Source organism: Epinephelus moara, chromosome 18, assembly GCF_006386435.1.
Source record: "Epinephelus moara isolate mb chromosome 18, YSFRI_EMoa_1.0, whole genome shotgun sequence".
NCBI classification, from domain to species: Eukaryota; Metazoa; Chordata; class Actinopteri; order Perciformes; family Serranidae; genus Epinephelus; species Epinephelus moara.
Genome location: NC_065523.1, coordinates 31,920,347 through 31,933,746, shown reverse-complemented (window position 1 = coordinate 31,933,746; position 13,400 = coordinate 31,920,347).

The window sequence follows — 13,400 nt, the reverse complement described above, 5'->3', positions numbered from 1 at the left end:
TTTAATGTGAAACTGTTTTATTCTGTGTTTTAACCGGTTTTAATCATCTGGTTTGTTTGTTTTGGAGGAGGAGACCTCTGTGGGTAATTCGCCTCCCGGTAAAAAACCCCTGAACAATGAACACTGAAGGAATTTTAACGGGGAGAAACTGCAATTACGGCATTACACTGTGTTTTGTTGTTGTTTGATTCAGACATCCAGAGTGACAGAAAATTACATATTGAACATTTATGTGATTTTTAATGTTCGCTCAATAAGGCTGCATGAGCCACTTCGTACCAAAGCTTGTGCAAAAACAACATATGAAGCTGCTCTCATAAACGTAATTACTTCACAAGTGTATGAAAGGTTGGACAGAAGTGGATCATCATCATGCTGGCATTGTTTTCATTATCATCAAGCAAAAGCAACTGTAAGTTAGTTAAATGTATCAAAATACACACAGCAAATCTCGAATATGTATGTTGTCTTCAAACTACACAATATGAAGGGTCTGCGTTCACTGTGTTTCTTTATATAATGACTTTGGGGAAGACTCTTCATTCAAATCACAAGTTTTTTAGTCCGAAGAACTCGTGTTACAAGTTCCAAAATGGGTCTGAAAATGAAAAGTAGAAACATAAAGCTTTAACTTGAAATTGTTAAAACTTGTTTTTGGTGCCTGATCTCATATCTAACCTACTGGGAAGAAACTAACTCCTCAGCACTCAAGATTATGGAACTTTATCAGCGGCCATCCGAGACTACAGCTCTTGTATATTTTTCTCTCAGAGACAGTGCTCCCCTAAAATAAGATGACAGCTGAGAGAATTTGAGTCTGAAAGAAGCTGAAGGGGTTGTTGGGTGCAACCGCCGGGCCCCGTGGCTCCCTGTCACTCTGTACCACTGACTGCCTGCGTGTCAGCACTGAGTTGCAGACGATGTGTTGGTTCACTGCTTGGCCTGTTGTGTTAGTGGCTGCATACATGTGATTATGCTGACCGCTTTTGACAACCACAAAAGGAGAGAAAAGATAGAGTGCTGGGGAAAGAGAGAGATGGGAAAGAAAGACAGATAAAGAGAAGGCGACACACACAGAGATAAGATGCAAGATATTGTCACATCAATATTGAGAGGGAAGGGGGAGACCAGTATGGAAAGGCAGTAAGAAATGAAGGAATGGGCAAAATAGAACAGGCTGTGAAAAGTGGATGACAACCTAGAATTTCAGTAGCAGAAGAGTAAAAATAAAAATGCCAAGCAGACTGCTACAGTAGAATACACTTTTTCTAAAGTGACGTAATATATAAGTTCACTTTGTCATCTGAAGTTGGAGGGGGCGGTGGATGGCGTGTCACTTAGGAAAGACACCTGCCAAGCTGCGGACCATCGCAGACCACTGTTTGAGACTAACAACATAACTGGTTGTGTTTTTCCAGCGGCTTTTTAGCTAAACGTTTTTAGTGACCTGTAGCTTTTTTCAGACAGCTTTTTTGGCACCAAATATGGATGTTGTGTAGTGACCCGTCACTGTGTTTTTAGTGGCTTTTTAGCCTTAAAAACTAGTGATGTGACGTTCGCAAACGAGCCAAGTTTTTGAACCGGCTCTTTGAAGTGAACGAGTGAACCGGCTCTTTAGAATGAACGAGCCAGTTCCTAATTTCTTTGTTTTTTGCTTTAATTTACTCTGTATCCATTAATTTCAGATTATTTGAACAAGTTGAGAGAGACTAGTTTGTGAGGGAGAAAGACAGTGCAGCCGCTCACTCGTTCACTTCAAAGAGCCAGTTCAAAGACTCGGCTCGTTTGTGAACGTCACATCACTACAATATCCAGATCACGTGACGCGATAAATGAGCAATGGGATTTGTTGTTGAACCCACTAACACCCCCCTCCCCACACACACACACACACACACACACACACAGCAAAAAACAACAACAACAACAAACGAACAAACGAACTGCATCTTTGAACCGGCTCTTCAAAGTGAACGAGAGCCAAAGAGCCGGCTCTCACAAGTGAATGATAAATCCCATCACTATTAAAAACGTGGGTGTTTTGTAGTGAAATATTGTTCATATTCCAGTGGCTTTTTGCCCCCAAATGTTCATGTTTTTTTTTAAACAACCTATTACTGTTTTTCCAGCGGCACCTGAAGGCAACAAACAAGAGTGTTTTGCAGCACTGTCTTTGCAGCAGCTTTTTAGCCCCCGAATGTTTTTGTTTTTTAACAACCTGCCACTGTTTTTCCAGCAGCTTTTTACACACCAAACATGGCTGTTTTGTATTGACCTGTCACTTTCTTTTCAGCTGCCGTTTAGCCCCCAAACATGGTGTTTTGTGGCAAAAGCTTATTTTCCAGTGGATTTTTAGCCTTCAAATGATGGTATTTTGGAGTAACCTGTCACTGTCTTTCCAGCAGCTTTTTAGGTCCCAAATGTGAGTGTTTTGTAGCAAACTATCACTGGTTTTCAAGGAGCTTTTTAGGCAGCAAATGTGGGTGTTTTGCAGAAAGTTGCCACTGTCTTTCTAGCAGCCTTTCGGCCCCTAAATGTGGGTGTTTCCAGTGGATTTTCAGGCCCCAGACGTGGGTGTTTTACAGCAATTCATTGCTGTTTCTCCAGTGGGTATGACCCATTGGTGTCTTTCTTGTGGCTTTTCAGGCCCCAGACGTGGGTGTGTTTAAGCAACCTGTTCCTGTTTTTAAGCAGCTTTTTAGGCACCAAACAAAAGTGTTTTTAGTGACCTGTCACTATTTCTCATGTGCCTTTTAAGCAGCAAATGTGGCTGTTTTTTTTTTTTTTAGCAATTTGTCACTGTCTTTCCAGCGGATTTTTAGGCAGCAAATGTGGCTGGGTGGTAGCAAACCATTTCCAATTTTCCAGCGGCTTTTTAATCCTCAAATGTGGGTGTTTTTGGGCAATCCAACACTGTTTTTCCAGCAGCTATTTAGGCACCAAAGTGGGTGTTTTTTAGCAGCCTGTAGCTGTTTCTCCAGTGGCTTTTTAGGCACCAAACTGGGTTGTTGTTTGGCAACCCATTGCTGTTTTTCAAGCGGCTTTTTTCAGGCAGCAAGCATGGGTGTTTTTTAGTGACCCGTAGCTGTTTTTCCAGTGGGGATAGTGTCAGGAAAAGTGTTTGTTTTTTACTGAGACATCTCTGTATTCTCTCCAGGGATAATTCCATCAAGTTAAGAACAGAAGCCAGAACATGATATTTTATGCCTAAGCCTAACCACACATTAATGACAGTGTTGAAACATAAGAAACGTAAAGTTTCAATTTATCTGCAACATAATAACATACAGATGTAAGGTATCCATGGTTTTCAGAAAAACACAATGCCAACATTTTATCTAGCGATTAGGTTGAGTTACAAAAGCTTTCTTAGTGTCTCTCTATTCTATCGGTTGGCTGTTCTCTTGCATTTGTTCAACATTATACACTATTTTGTTTAAGTTATTGTAGAGGTAATGAAAGAAGAAAATAGAGCTATTCGAGCTCGTTAGCTTGATAGCTCAGCTTGGTCGCCAGTGGGACAATACATATACACAGTTTCTTTAAAGAATATTTTTACGTGTGATTGGGGTTAGGGTAACTGTCTATAAGGTATTCCTGTTTTGTGGAGCAGTTGAAACTCTAGAGGCAATTTAATAAAAAAGGATAATGCACAGCTGCTGATGCACAGCTAAGAAACTATGATAGCTTTTTCCATTTTGAGCTTATGGGTTCTCCATTTCCTCAAAGGTCAGAAATGTCAGGACCACGTGTTTTTGGTCAATGGTTCAAATACCAAGTCCAAGTTCACCAAAGTTGAAAAAATTCATTCAATTTTAAATGCTGGTCTGACTACAAGGCCTTCAAACTAAAGCTCCCAGAATAGCCATATTCATATAGTTTACAGCCACATACATTTACATACTTTGTCTGGCTGTCCACAGGCAACTTGAATTCCAGCTGTCACGTTTTAAGTTTAGTATCCCGAAAAAAATCGTCCAAGTTTTGTACTTTGGTTTTGTATAATTAGCAGGAATACATAGCCAAGAGGAAATGGTGCAGAACAATGGAGAATGGCACCGTTTTGTTTTGTTTCTTTTAAAAGGAGTGATGGAGAGAGGAGGGGAAAGTTGATAAGATGATAAGAAAGATAGAGGGGAAAGGGAATGACAGAGTTTGCTAAAAATGCAGGAGGAAGGGTTGAGGGACAGAAGAAGAGAGAGCTGATTCTTATTTATAGATGAACAGATTGCTGCAGTTCGCATGTTCGTGGTCGGGCATAACAATCATTGTTGGGATCTTGATTTGAGGGAATTCCTCCAAAGCAGATTACAAAGAGCCGAGCAATCTGCTGCACTTTCATATTACTGCACTTGTCTGCCTCTCGTAAATGAGCCCACTGCCAGTAATTGCTTGTTTGTGCTGTCTGTTTGTGAATGCTATCTCATGCAGTGCATTTACGGGTGTGAAAGTGTATGTGTGTGTGAGATTCCTGACAGGAGTAGGTGGGTGCTGGTCATATGCCCTGCAGGTCAGTTTGTTAGAGTTGGCACCACAGAAGAGCAGTGGGGCACCGAGGTAAACAGCACATAAAACGAAAAAGTTGGATAGGGCTCTTATGAGAAATAGAGGCAGATTATATTGAGCTACGCAGCAAGAGAAACATGTACACACACACACACACACACACGCACTTTCTCTCACACACACATGCAACGTCTCCTGAATTGACCCTATTTATTGACACGATAAAGACATACTTAAATAATTTAGACTGTGTTTAGAATTTAACAGCTCACATGCCAAAGCCAATCACAAGGTCATGGCAGGTTTATATCAAGACTTATACCTGTGTGGGCTACAGACGAACTCAGAATGATCTTGTGAAACCTCTCACTGAAGATTAAACCCCAAATTATACAGGACTCAACCTGATGCCATTTTCCTCGTTCTGAGGCAAACTCTATTTCCTAATTGGAATTATACGTACTTATGTGATCTTTCTGTAATAACAGGTTGGCTGCATCAGTTAGAGATTACAGGAGATGGAAGGAAAGAGGTGAGACATACGAAGCGTTCAGCCAGCTCTCCTTCTCACTTATCCCCACCACCAATCAGCTTGACAGTTATAGGATTTGTTTGGAGAGACGGATACTCTGGATGATGAGTGTGAATAAATATTATGCGTCATTTGTGGTTCAAGATCCAAAATCCACCTCTAAACATTGATTCAGCGGGAGGAATTAGCAATCCAAATATATTTTTACTCAGTCATGTAACAGCAGGAATTACGTTAATTAAATGATCGCCAGGATAGCAGCTGTTTTTTTATCATTAGCATGATTAGCGTTGCAAACTTTGAGTGGTTAGCATTGCACTGTTATCTTTAAAGAATGTAGGAAAATATGAGACTGTCCTCCAAAGTACAACCCATATGTACGTTTAATGTTAGGCGGTGACCTCTAGTGGCTGTAGTAATATGATGGGAGCAAAGGAGGCAGTCAGGTGACGTAGTACAAAGAGCGACAGAGTACACATAGGGCTGGAGAAAGGGAAGGTAAATGGGTCAAACTAACACGGGACTTTCATCCAGGAGTGTCTGTTTCCCATCCGAAACCAAAATTCAACGTAGGAATCACAGTATGGGTACAAAATTTTCAAAATATGGCTCCTCATCCACACGTCATAGACATAGACCTTTGCACAGCCCCCTGGATCTTTGGACAGGCTCTTCTGTACCCTTTGACCCAGGCTAACGGTAGGCTTGGTCAACATTAAGTTTTATTTACCAACATACAACCCAATCATCAGAATAAATGTTGAGATTGTACGTTTCTGCAAACCACAGATCTGTTTAATTTTATGTTATTATGTGGCAAATACATTGAAACTTAATCTTTCAAACACTGTGGCTAACCTGTGGTTACATTTTTGGCACAAAGGCCACTCGGTCATATTTAGAAAAAGATTACATGTTAGCTTAAAATGCCCGTTTTTGGTGGCACAATCCTGGCTGGAAACACAGCAGTAATTGGCAGGCATCTTACAAAGGTGTCATGCCATCCACCATCCCTTCCACCTCCTGATGATTAGGTCAGCTCATATACTACGTGACTGTGTAGTATATGACTACGAACTTTAAGGCTTGAGGTTGGGGTGGTGGTTGGGTCACAAAACACAGGACTTTACTCCAGAACATCCCCCTAGGAGACCGCTGTTCAGAACCGTGTGAAGTTTGAGTCATTTTACGGTATGTCCTCCTCAAGAAAATTGTGGCACATCCAATCATTGATTTGTTCAATGCACTCAGTCAGAGCTTTTATTGGACTATAGTCCTCTGTTGTAAATTTGTGTGTCGTCTGCATAATTATGGCAACATATTTTGTTGTCTTCCATAAACTGAGCCAGTGGGAGCATATAGTTAAACAGAAGAGGTCCCAGAATGGAGCCTTGGAGAACTCCGCATGTATTTTTTGTATGCTCACATGTATAATTACCTATATGCACAAAGCAGTCCCTGTGCTTTAAGTATTAAGTAATGTGCCAGAAAGTCCCACCCAATGTTCCTGTTGGTCTGGTAATATGTTGTGGTAAACTGTGTCAAATGCAGCACTCAGTAATACAGAGACTGAAATTCTGCCACTGCCTGTGTTTAAGTTAACCACATGTTTATAACTGTGACCGTTAACTGTCATATATGTGCTATTCTGTCGTCCACTGGTAGTGGCGTTCATTTAGAAAATGCTCTTGTGGGATCGTATTAGGAGATAGGAACATACGACCTATGTGGTTGTATGGGTTGGAGGACTTGTTGGATAATTTTAGGTTAAGTTAATTTTAGGACTGGTGGGCAAGTTGCAAAGATGTATGAATAAAAAGGAAAGATAGAAATTTAAAGAAGTAGTTTTGGGAAATATGCTTGTTCAGTTCTTTGTAGAGAGTTTCAATTTAGTACAGCAGGCTGTTCTCACGCACTGTTTGTGTGTTTTTCTTTAAAAAAAGTCATGCACCAAAATTCGTTGATATGCCATGTAATGTTGAACCAGTAATTTGCATAAGCCAAATGCGGTCCAGTTACAAGACTGGTTGGGACAGGGGATGGGTTAGAAAACAAAAGACTTTTCCTTTGTTTTCTAACTTTTTTATGCCTTTACTTTTGACTTTTTTGTGCATTGGGTTTCCTCAAGTCTAAAACAAACTCAGTGCCAAATTAATGTGTTTTATTAATGACTTTTTTTATCCTCCATATTTCATTTCAGTACAGATTATGTAGGCTTAGAGGTGGAGCTGAGAGCTGGTGGAGAAGTGAGTTTGGGCTTGATAAAACAGGTGGCACATAATCCTTACTCACCACATATGTACACTGTGTGTGTGTCCTGGATTTTGTTAATGGCCGATGAAGTCTGGGAGGGACACCCAGAAGATTTTGCACAATTTATCTTTGTGTCTTCCAGTACACGTGCTAATCCCACAGATTTAGATCAAATCAGTCAGATTAAGTCTATAACAAAAAATCAGACGTGAAGATCCATCCAGTGTTATGCAACACCCATAAATCTGCACCATGACATGTTGACGTTCATATGGCAAAATTCACAACCACAGGAAGACAGGGTCATCAGAGGCTGAGAGAAGGAGGACAGTCCTGAGTAATGTCTGTCCCTCATCCTACAGACAGAGCCAGGGAACGAGTTTACCTCACATGATGTTTTCGTTTTGAGTCACTTACTCCTTTATGTGTCCACTGTTTTCAAATAGAATGTTAAAAAGGTGAATCACAGCGATGACCATTAAGAAAATAAGACGTAAAAATAGCAAGACAAACACGTGGGCTTGCCAGTAAACTTTATTTGGGAGTTGTTGTTGAATTGTTTGTCTGTGTTCTGACCAGCAGCCACAGAGCAGCCACAGTTACACCTGCTCAACCACTGAGGGAAATACGAACCTGCCCAGACAGGTCAGAGTATGTGTTTTCGCAGACATTATTTGGATAGTTTACACATTTGTGGTCATGGCCTTGTTAGAAAATTCTTGCACTTTTCTTCACTTGTTTCACGTCCGCATTAATTCTCCCGCCAAATGCTCATTCTTTCCTTCCATTTCTCTGTCTTCCTTCCACATCCTGCTCCTCTTTCAAAGGCTCTTGCTATCATGATGTTCAACTTTAATAGAGTCTGATCCATTTCCCCTCCAGGGTCACACTGCGTCTGTCGCCTCCTCCAACCTGCCTCACTTGAATTGGCCTTTTATCACCTCCTGCTCCTGTAATGACCTCTCACTTCAGTCCAAGCCCAGATGTGCAGGTATGGTCTGTTAGTCATAACCATCATCCTCAGCTCCGCCGGGCGTATCCCATCCTGTTTTTCCACTTCCCTCTGTTTTTCATTCATCATTTATCTGGGCCGCTGGCACTCTCCACTGTTCCCAAAAAAACAACCGATACTGGCCCTCTGACGTGCATTCAAAACATTTCTCAAGATATTTTGTTGCACCGCGAAGACACGCAAAGGCTGAGGGGGTGGCTGGTCAGAGCAGGATATTAAGAGGGGGTGAGAAAAGGGAAAAGTACTGAAGTAGCTCAGAGGTAAAGAGAGGGGTATGCACATGAGGAGAACAGCAGAAGCACGACTGTAGAGAGGGCATAAATAAGAGAGAACATTGGGAGGAGAAGGGTGAAAAATCTCTATTTGACTATTTCTTTCCATGCAATCACCGACTCCACCTTTTCTCATTTGCCTCTCCAGTTTAGGAACAAATTTAACCTACTTAACTAAAGTCTTTAAAGGGGAACTATTAGGCTCATTTTTAGATTCATATCTTAAGGTTTTTACTAGCATTAACATTAAAATGTTGCACCGGTTATTTGTCAGTCGACACAATTTTCCAGGCAATTGGCGGTTGAAGAGTGTTGTTTTTGCAAATCCTCTGTACACATGCAACAAAGGGGTAGCGCAGGGGTCAGCCATGGATGGCACCCCTGTAGCACTTTGGAGGGTTTGGTGCCTTGCTCAAGGGCACCTTGACAGTACCCAGAAGGTGAGATGGCACCTCTCCAGCTGCCAGTCCACACTCCATACTTAGTCGTTACAGGGATTTGAACCAGCAACCCTCTGGTTCCCATGTCAAGACCCCAGGGACTGAGCTATTAGTTGAGTTACTGAGTTATTTTCATTATACTGAACACCTGTATTCAACCTCTGCCTGAAATGCTTTATTTTAGCACCTGTTTCTTTCCTGGTCGCATCTTAGCAATTCCGCACTGTCATTGCAGCCTGGGAATGATCATGTATAGTGGCGCTTTCTTTCGTTAAAAATAACCAATTTCACACATAATTTGCGACCAGCAGAATTCCAGTGACACCTCTGCTACATTAAATGAACGTTCACTAAAAAAAAAGAATAAAAGAAATCACTAAATTCTGCAGATTTTCATTGCTGTTGAAAACTGGCCAGAAAATCTGCAAATTCCATTTGGGTCTGAAAATTACCCATAAAAGCCTTTAAACACAACCCGCAACCAATATGTTTTAGCATTTAGCTACATGTATGTTAGCAGTACAGCTGGGGAAAACGGAGAATGGCAGAACTTTCTGCCCTGAAAAATCATAAAAGCTTGTAAGCAAAGCCAGACATGTTCCAGCAGGAATGTGTTCCGAAACCGGGGCAGAATTGCGACAAAAGCCCTGTCCAAATACACGCACTTGTGTCCTGAGGTCTTCCCTTAAGTGTACTTGCCGAAAGTGCAGTTAGGGGCGTAAGTGCGCAAGGGACTGACGTTGTTTAAAAAGGAGAATTGGGACAGTTGTGTACATGTCACTTCTGTTTGGGTCCAGCTCGTCTGTCTCCTAGGAGACAAAACATGGCATTAGAGGAAATAACGTTGTTCGCAGCACTGCTGCTGCAAATGATAAATAGATACAATCCAGAAAGAATGATGAGGAGGATTAGGAGCCGCAGGAGAAGGCGGCATCTACATCAGATCCAAGCATTGATGCTGATGCCCAACCAACAGGTAAATTAAATTAAATTTTACTCTTGAATTTACCTGTTAATAATGTGTATATTAGCTGTAACGTCTTTTTTTACTCTACCGTTAACATAGCCTAGATTACTGTTATTCCTAACAAAACGTTTTTTGCTTGGATAAATTGTGGTAAATTATGATATAAAATAAACTATAAAGTCATACGGTAATAAAATAATAATAATTAAAGACACAATCAAAATTGTAAAGTGATGTGGACTGTATTGAAAGCTGTTCCTAATTTGTCAGTTAAGTCAGTTGGTGTATATAATATTAGGAATCAGTATAAAAGTCAGTTGGTGTATATAATATTAGGAATCAGTATAACCCAGTACAGTTCATCACTACCACAAATGAGTCCCCAAAATTACCATTATAAAATATCAACCCTCTCTCTAGCAGCTTCCCATTGGTTGGCTGTTCGAAATGTCACGACACTACGGAGGATTCTGGGAAAAATCTTTCAGCAAAGTGAGGTCTGATGCGCACTTTTGGAAGGGGTGCATTAAGGGTGCAGGTTTGCACCCCTTGATAACAACAGAAGACAACTGGGACACCCTACACACTTGTGCCCCTTAGTGGGAGCGCGCAATTAAGGGGCACAAGGGCGCAAGTGCGGGTATTTGGACAGGGCCAAAGATTAGCCTACATTTTTACCTGACATTAGCAATGCTGCTACATGTATGTTAGCGGTGTACTTGCAGCGGGTAAATGACTGTAATGGAGAATGGAGAAACTTTCTACAGTGAAATATCACTACTAAAAGCTTCTTAAATCACGGGACATGTTCAAGGACATTAACAGTGTACATGCAGCCAGGAATGACAGTAACAAAGAATAGTGGCAAGATTGATTGTTTCCCTGATGTTAGCGTGTAGCTACATGCAGCAGAAGACTTGCAGCCAGGGAATGACTGTGTTTAGGGTACTTTCTCCCATGATAATCACTAATAAAACCTTCTTAAAACACAACTGCATATTCCAGCAGCAATTTGTTCCAAAATCAGGGAGAAATGAACCACACTGGCAACCAAGATTACATATTTCCCTGACGTTAGCATACAGCTACATGTACATTAGCAGTGTACTTGCAGCCAGAAGTGACTGTAACAAAGAATAGTGGCACTTTTTACGATGAAAAATCACCAATAAAAGCACTAAACACAACTGGATATGTTCCAGCATCAATATTTTCTGAAATCGGGGAGGAATTAACATCATGGGCAGCCAAGAATAATTGTTTCCCCGACGTTAGCATGTAGCTACATGCAGCAGAAGACTTGCAGCCAGGAAATGACTGTATTTGGGCACTTTCTCCCTTTAAAAATCACTAATAAAGGCTTCTAAATATAACCTGGACATGTTCCAGCAGGAGAAACCTGTCCTGAGCTGACATCATCTTGTAGCCAAAGTAGAAAAACAATTGGAAACAGTAATGAGAGCGGTCTGAAGCCTGAGGTTTTTGCTCACAGGGATTACTTTTACATATGTTTACCTCATTATTTGAAACTTTGGCCATGTTTAATATGAACATCTGACATTGACATGACAGAAAATAAGAAAAAGCATGATAGGTCCCCTTTAAATTCTAAAGTAAAACAGTCCCTCTCATTCGTCTTTGTTTCCCTCCGTTGTGTCAGTATCTGCCTGTGGATATTTGACATTTAATATCTGCACTCAAACCGCTGCTCAGTGGCCCAGAGCCAAAAACATCCAAGACCGCAACAACATGTGCTTTCTCTCTGCTCCGTCTCAATCCTGAATCCCCCCCGCCCCCTCCTCTCTTATCTGCCGGTGAGGTTTATCTCCATCTTTATGTCTGCCTTAATGTTTATCTGTCTGTCTGAGTCTCGCTGATTCCTGGTACAGTCCGTCCTCCTATTCTGGTTTGTTTACAGTTGGCGAGGGTCTGCTTTCACACAGCTATTCACAGCTGTTTTAGCCGAGCCAAATGTAATGTGGTGTTATGTAATGCTCAGATATACACTGCAGGGATGTTGCTCTATGTGACTGCTGGGCCTACATTGACTTAAAGGTATAAAGACTTGCTGAGTCATGAAAGGGTTAAAACATGTCTGAAACTAAAGTGCCCAAAATGGTGCCATTATGTATCTGGAATACCAGCAGTAGTACAGCAGACTGACATGTTTTTATACTCACAAACACTGAGTTCATGGCCTATATGAGATCACAGCTTCCATTTATGAATGTTAAAGGGATAGTTCCCCCCAAATCTCCGTTTAAACAGTGACTACATTTATGCACAAAATGTTTTGTTTTTTGCCGTTATTCCAAAAAAGACAGAATTCCTACTGAGCTGTTAACATGGCCAATGAAAGGAATATTCCAATAACATTCCTGTTTACATGCTGCTGTGTCTACTCCAATTAACATGCCCTAACATTTCATTTATCATGTCAAAATATGGAAAAAGTGGAGGCAGCTACTTGTGCCGGGATTCTTTTAAAGAAATCAATTGTGCCTCCCTCTTTCATTTCTTCACCACCTTCTTGAAAAGGCCAGCGTTGCGATATTTGTTTACATCCAAACACCTGCTGATATCCAAGTCCTTCATAATGTTTAAAAGTAAGTGTGTTTCTGCTTGAGACCAAAAATGTGGGCTTTTCTTTTGGGCATGCATCTCTACCATGGATGTATTACCAGACCTGGATACAGTGTTGGAGGCGGGACCCTGTTCATTCCTATAAGAGCTGCTCAGTGTCGCATGAAGCCAAATCATCAAGCCAGATCATCGTCACTGCCGGCCCCAGCCAACATTTGTATGTGGGGCCCATATAGGTAGTAAATGGATGGGTGGATATTCCCAATGGGGTTAACCAAAATTGGCCCCAGATGAGATGCACATTTTGGGCCCATACCCTCTTTGTACCCAGGTAACCCTAGAATATTCTATGTGGGGCCCACTTGATTAAACCCAACCATGTTGGCAACTAGTATGGGGCCATTATGGAACCCATGGACAATCCCATATAGAGCTAATTTTTTAGCCCATTTACCACCCACATGGGCCCCACATACAAATGTTGACTGGGCCGCATCATTTGGCCCACAGAGTAGGCGCACTAGAGACTTCTACCGGCCGAGCCGACTACTTCCTGTTTAGCACTCTGCTAACTTAAATGGGGATAAAATAAGGGCTGGGCGGTATACCGGTTCGTACCGAAAACCGGTATTTATTTTCGTTATGATATGAATTTTTCATATACCGCAATACCGGTGAATAGCCCAAACAACGTCCAGAATGTGCGCGGCGGGAAAGTGTTTCAGCTGGGACCTATTTCACCGCTGCACACTACAGGCGTGCTCGAGCCGGCGAGAGTGAGAGCATAGAGAAAAGTTTAGAGGCGAGAATGGCTGCCGGAGAGAGTCCTGAAAGC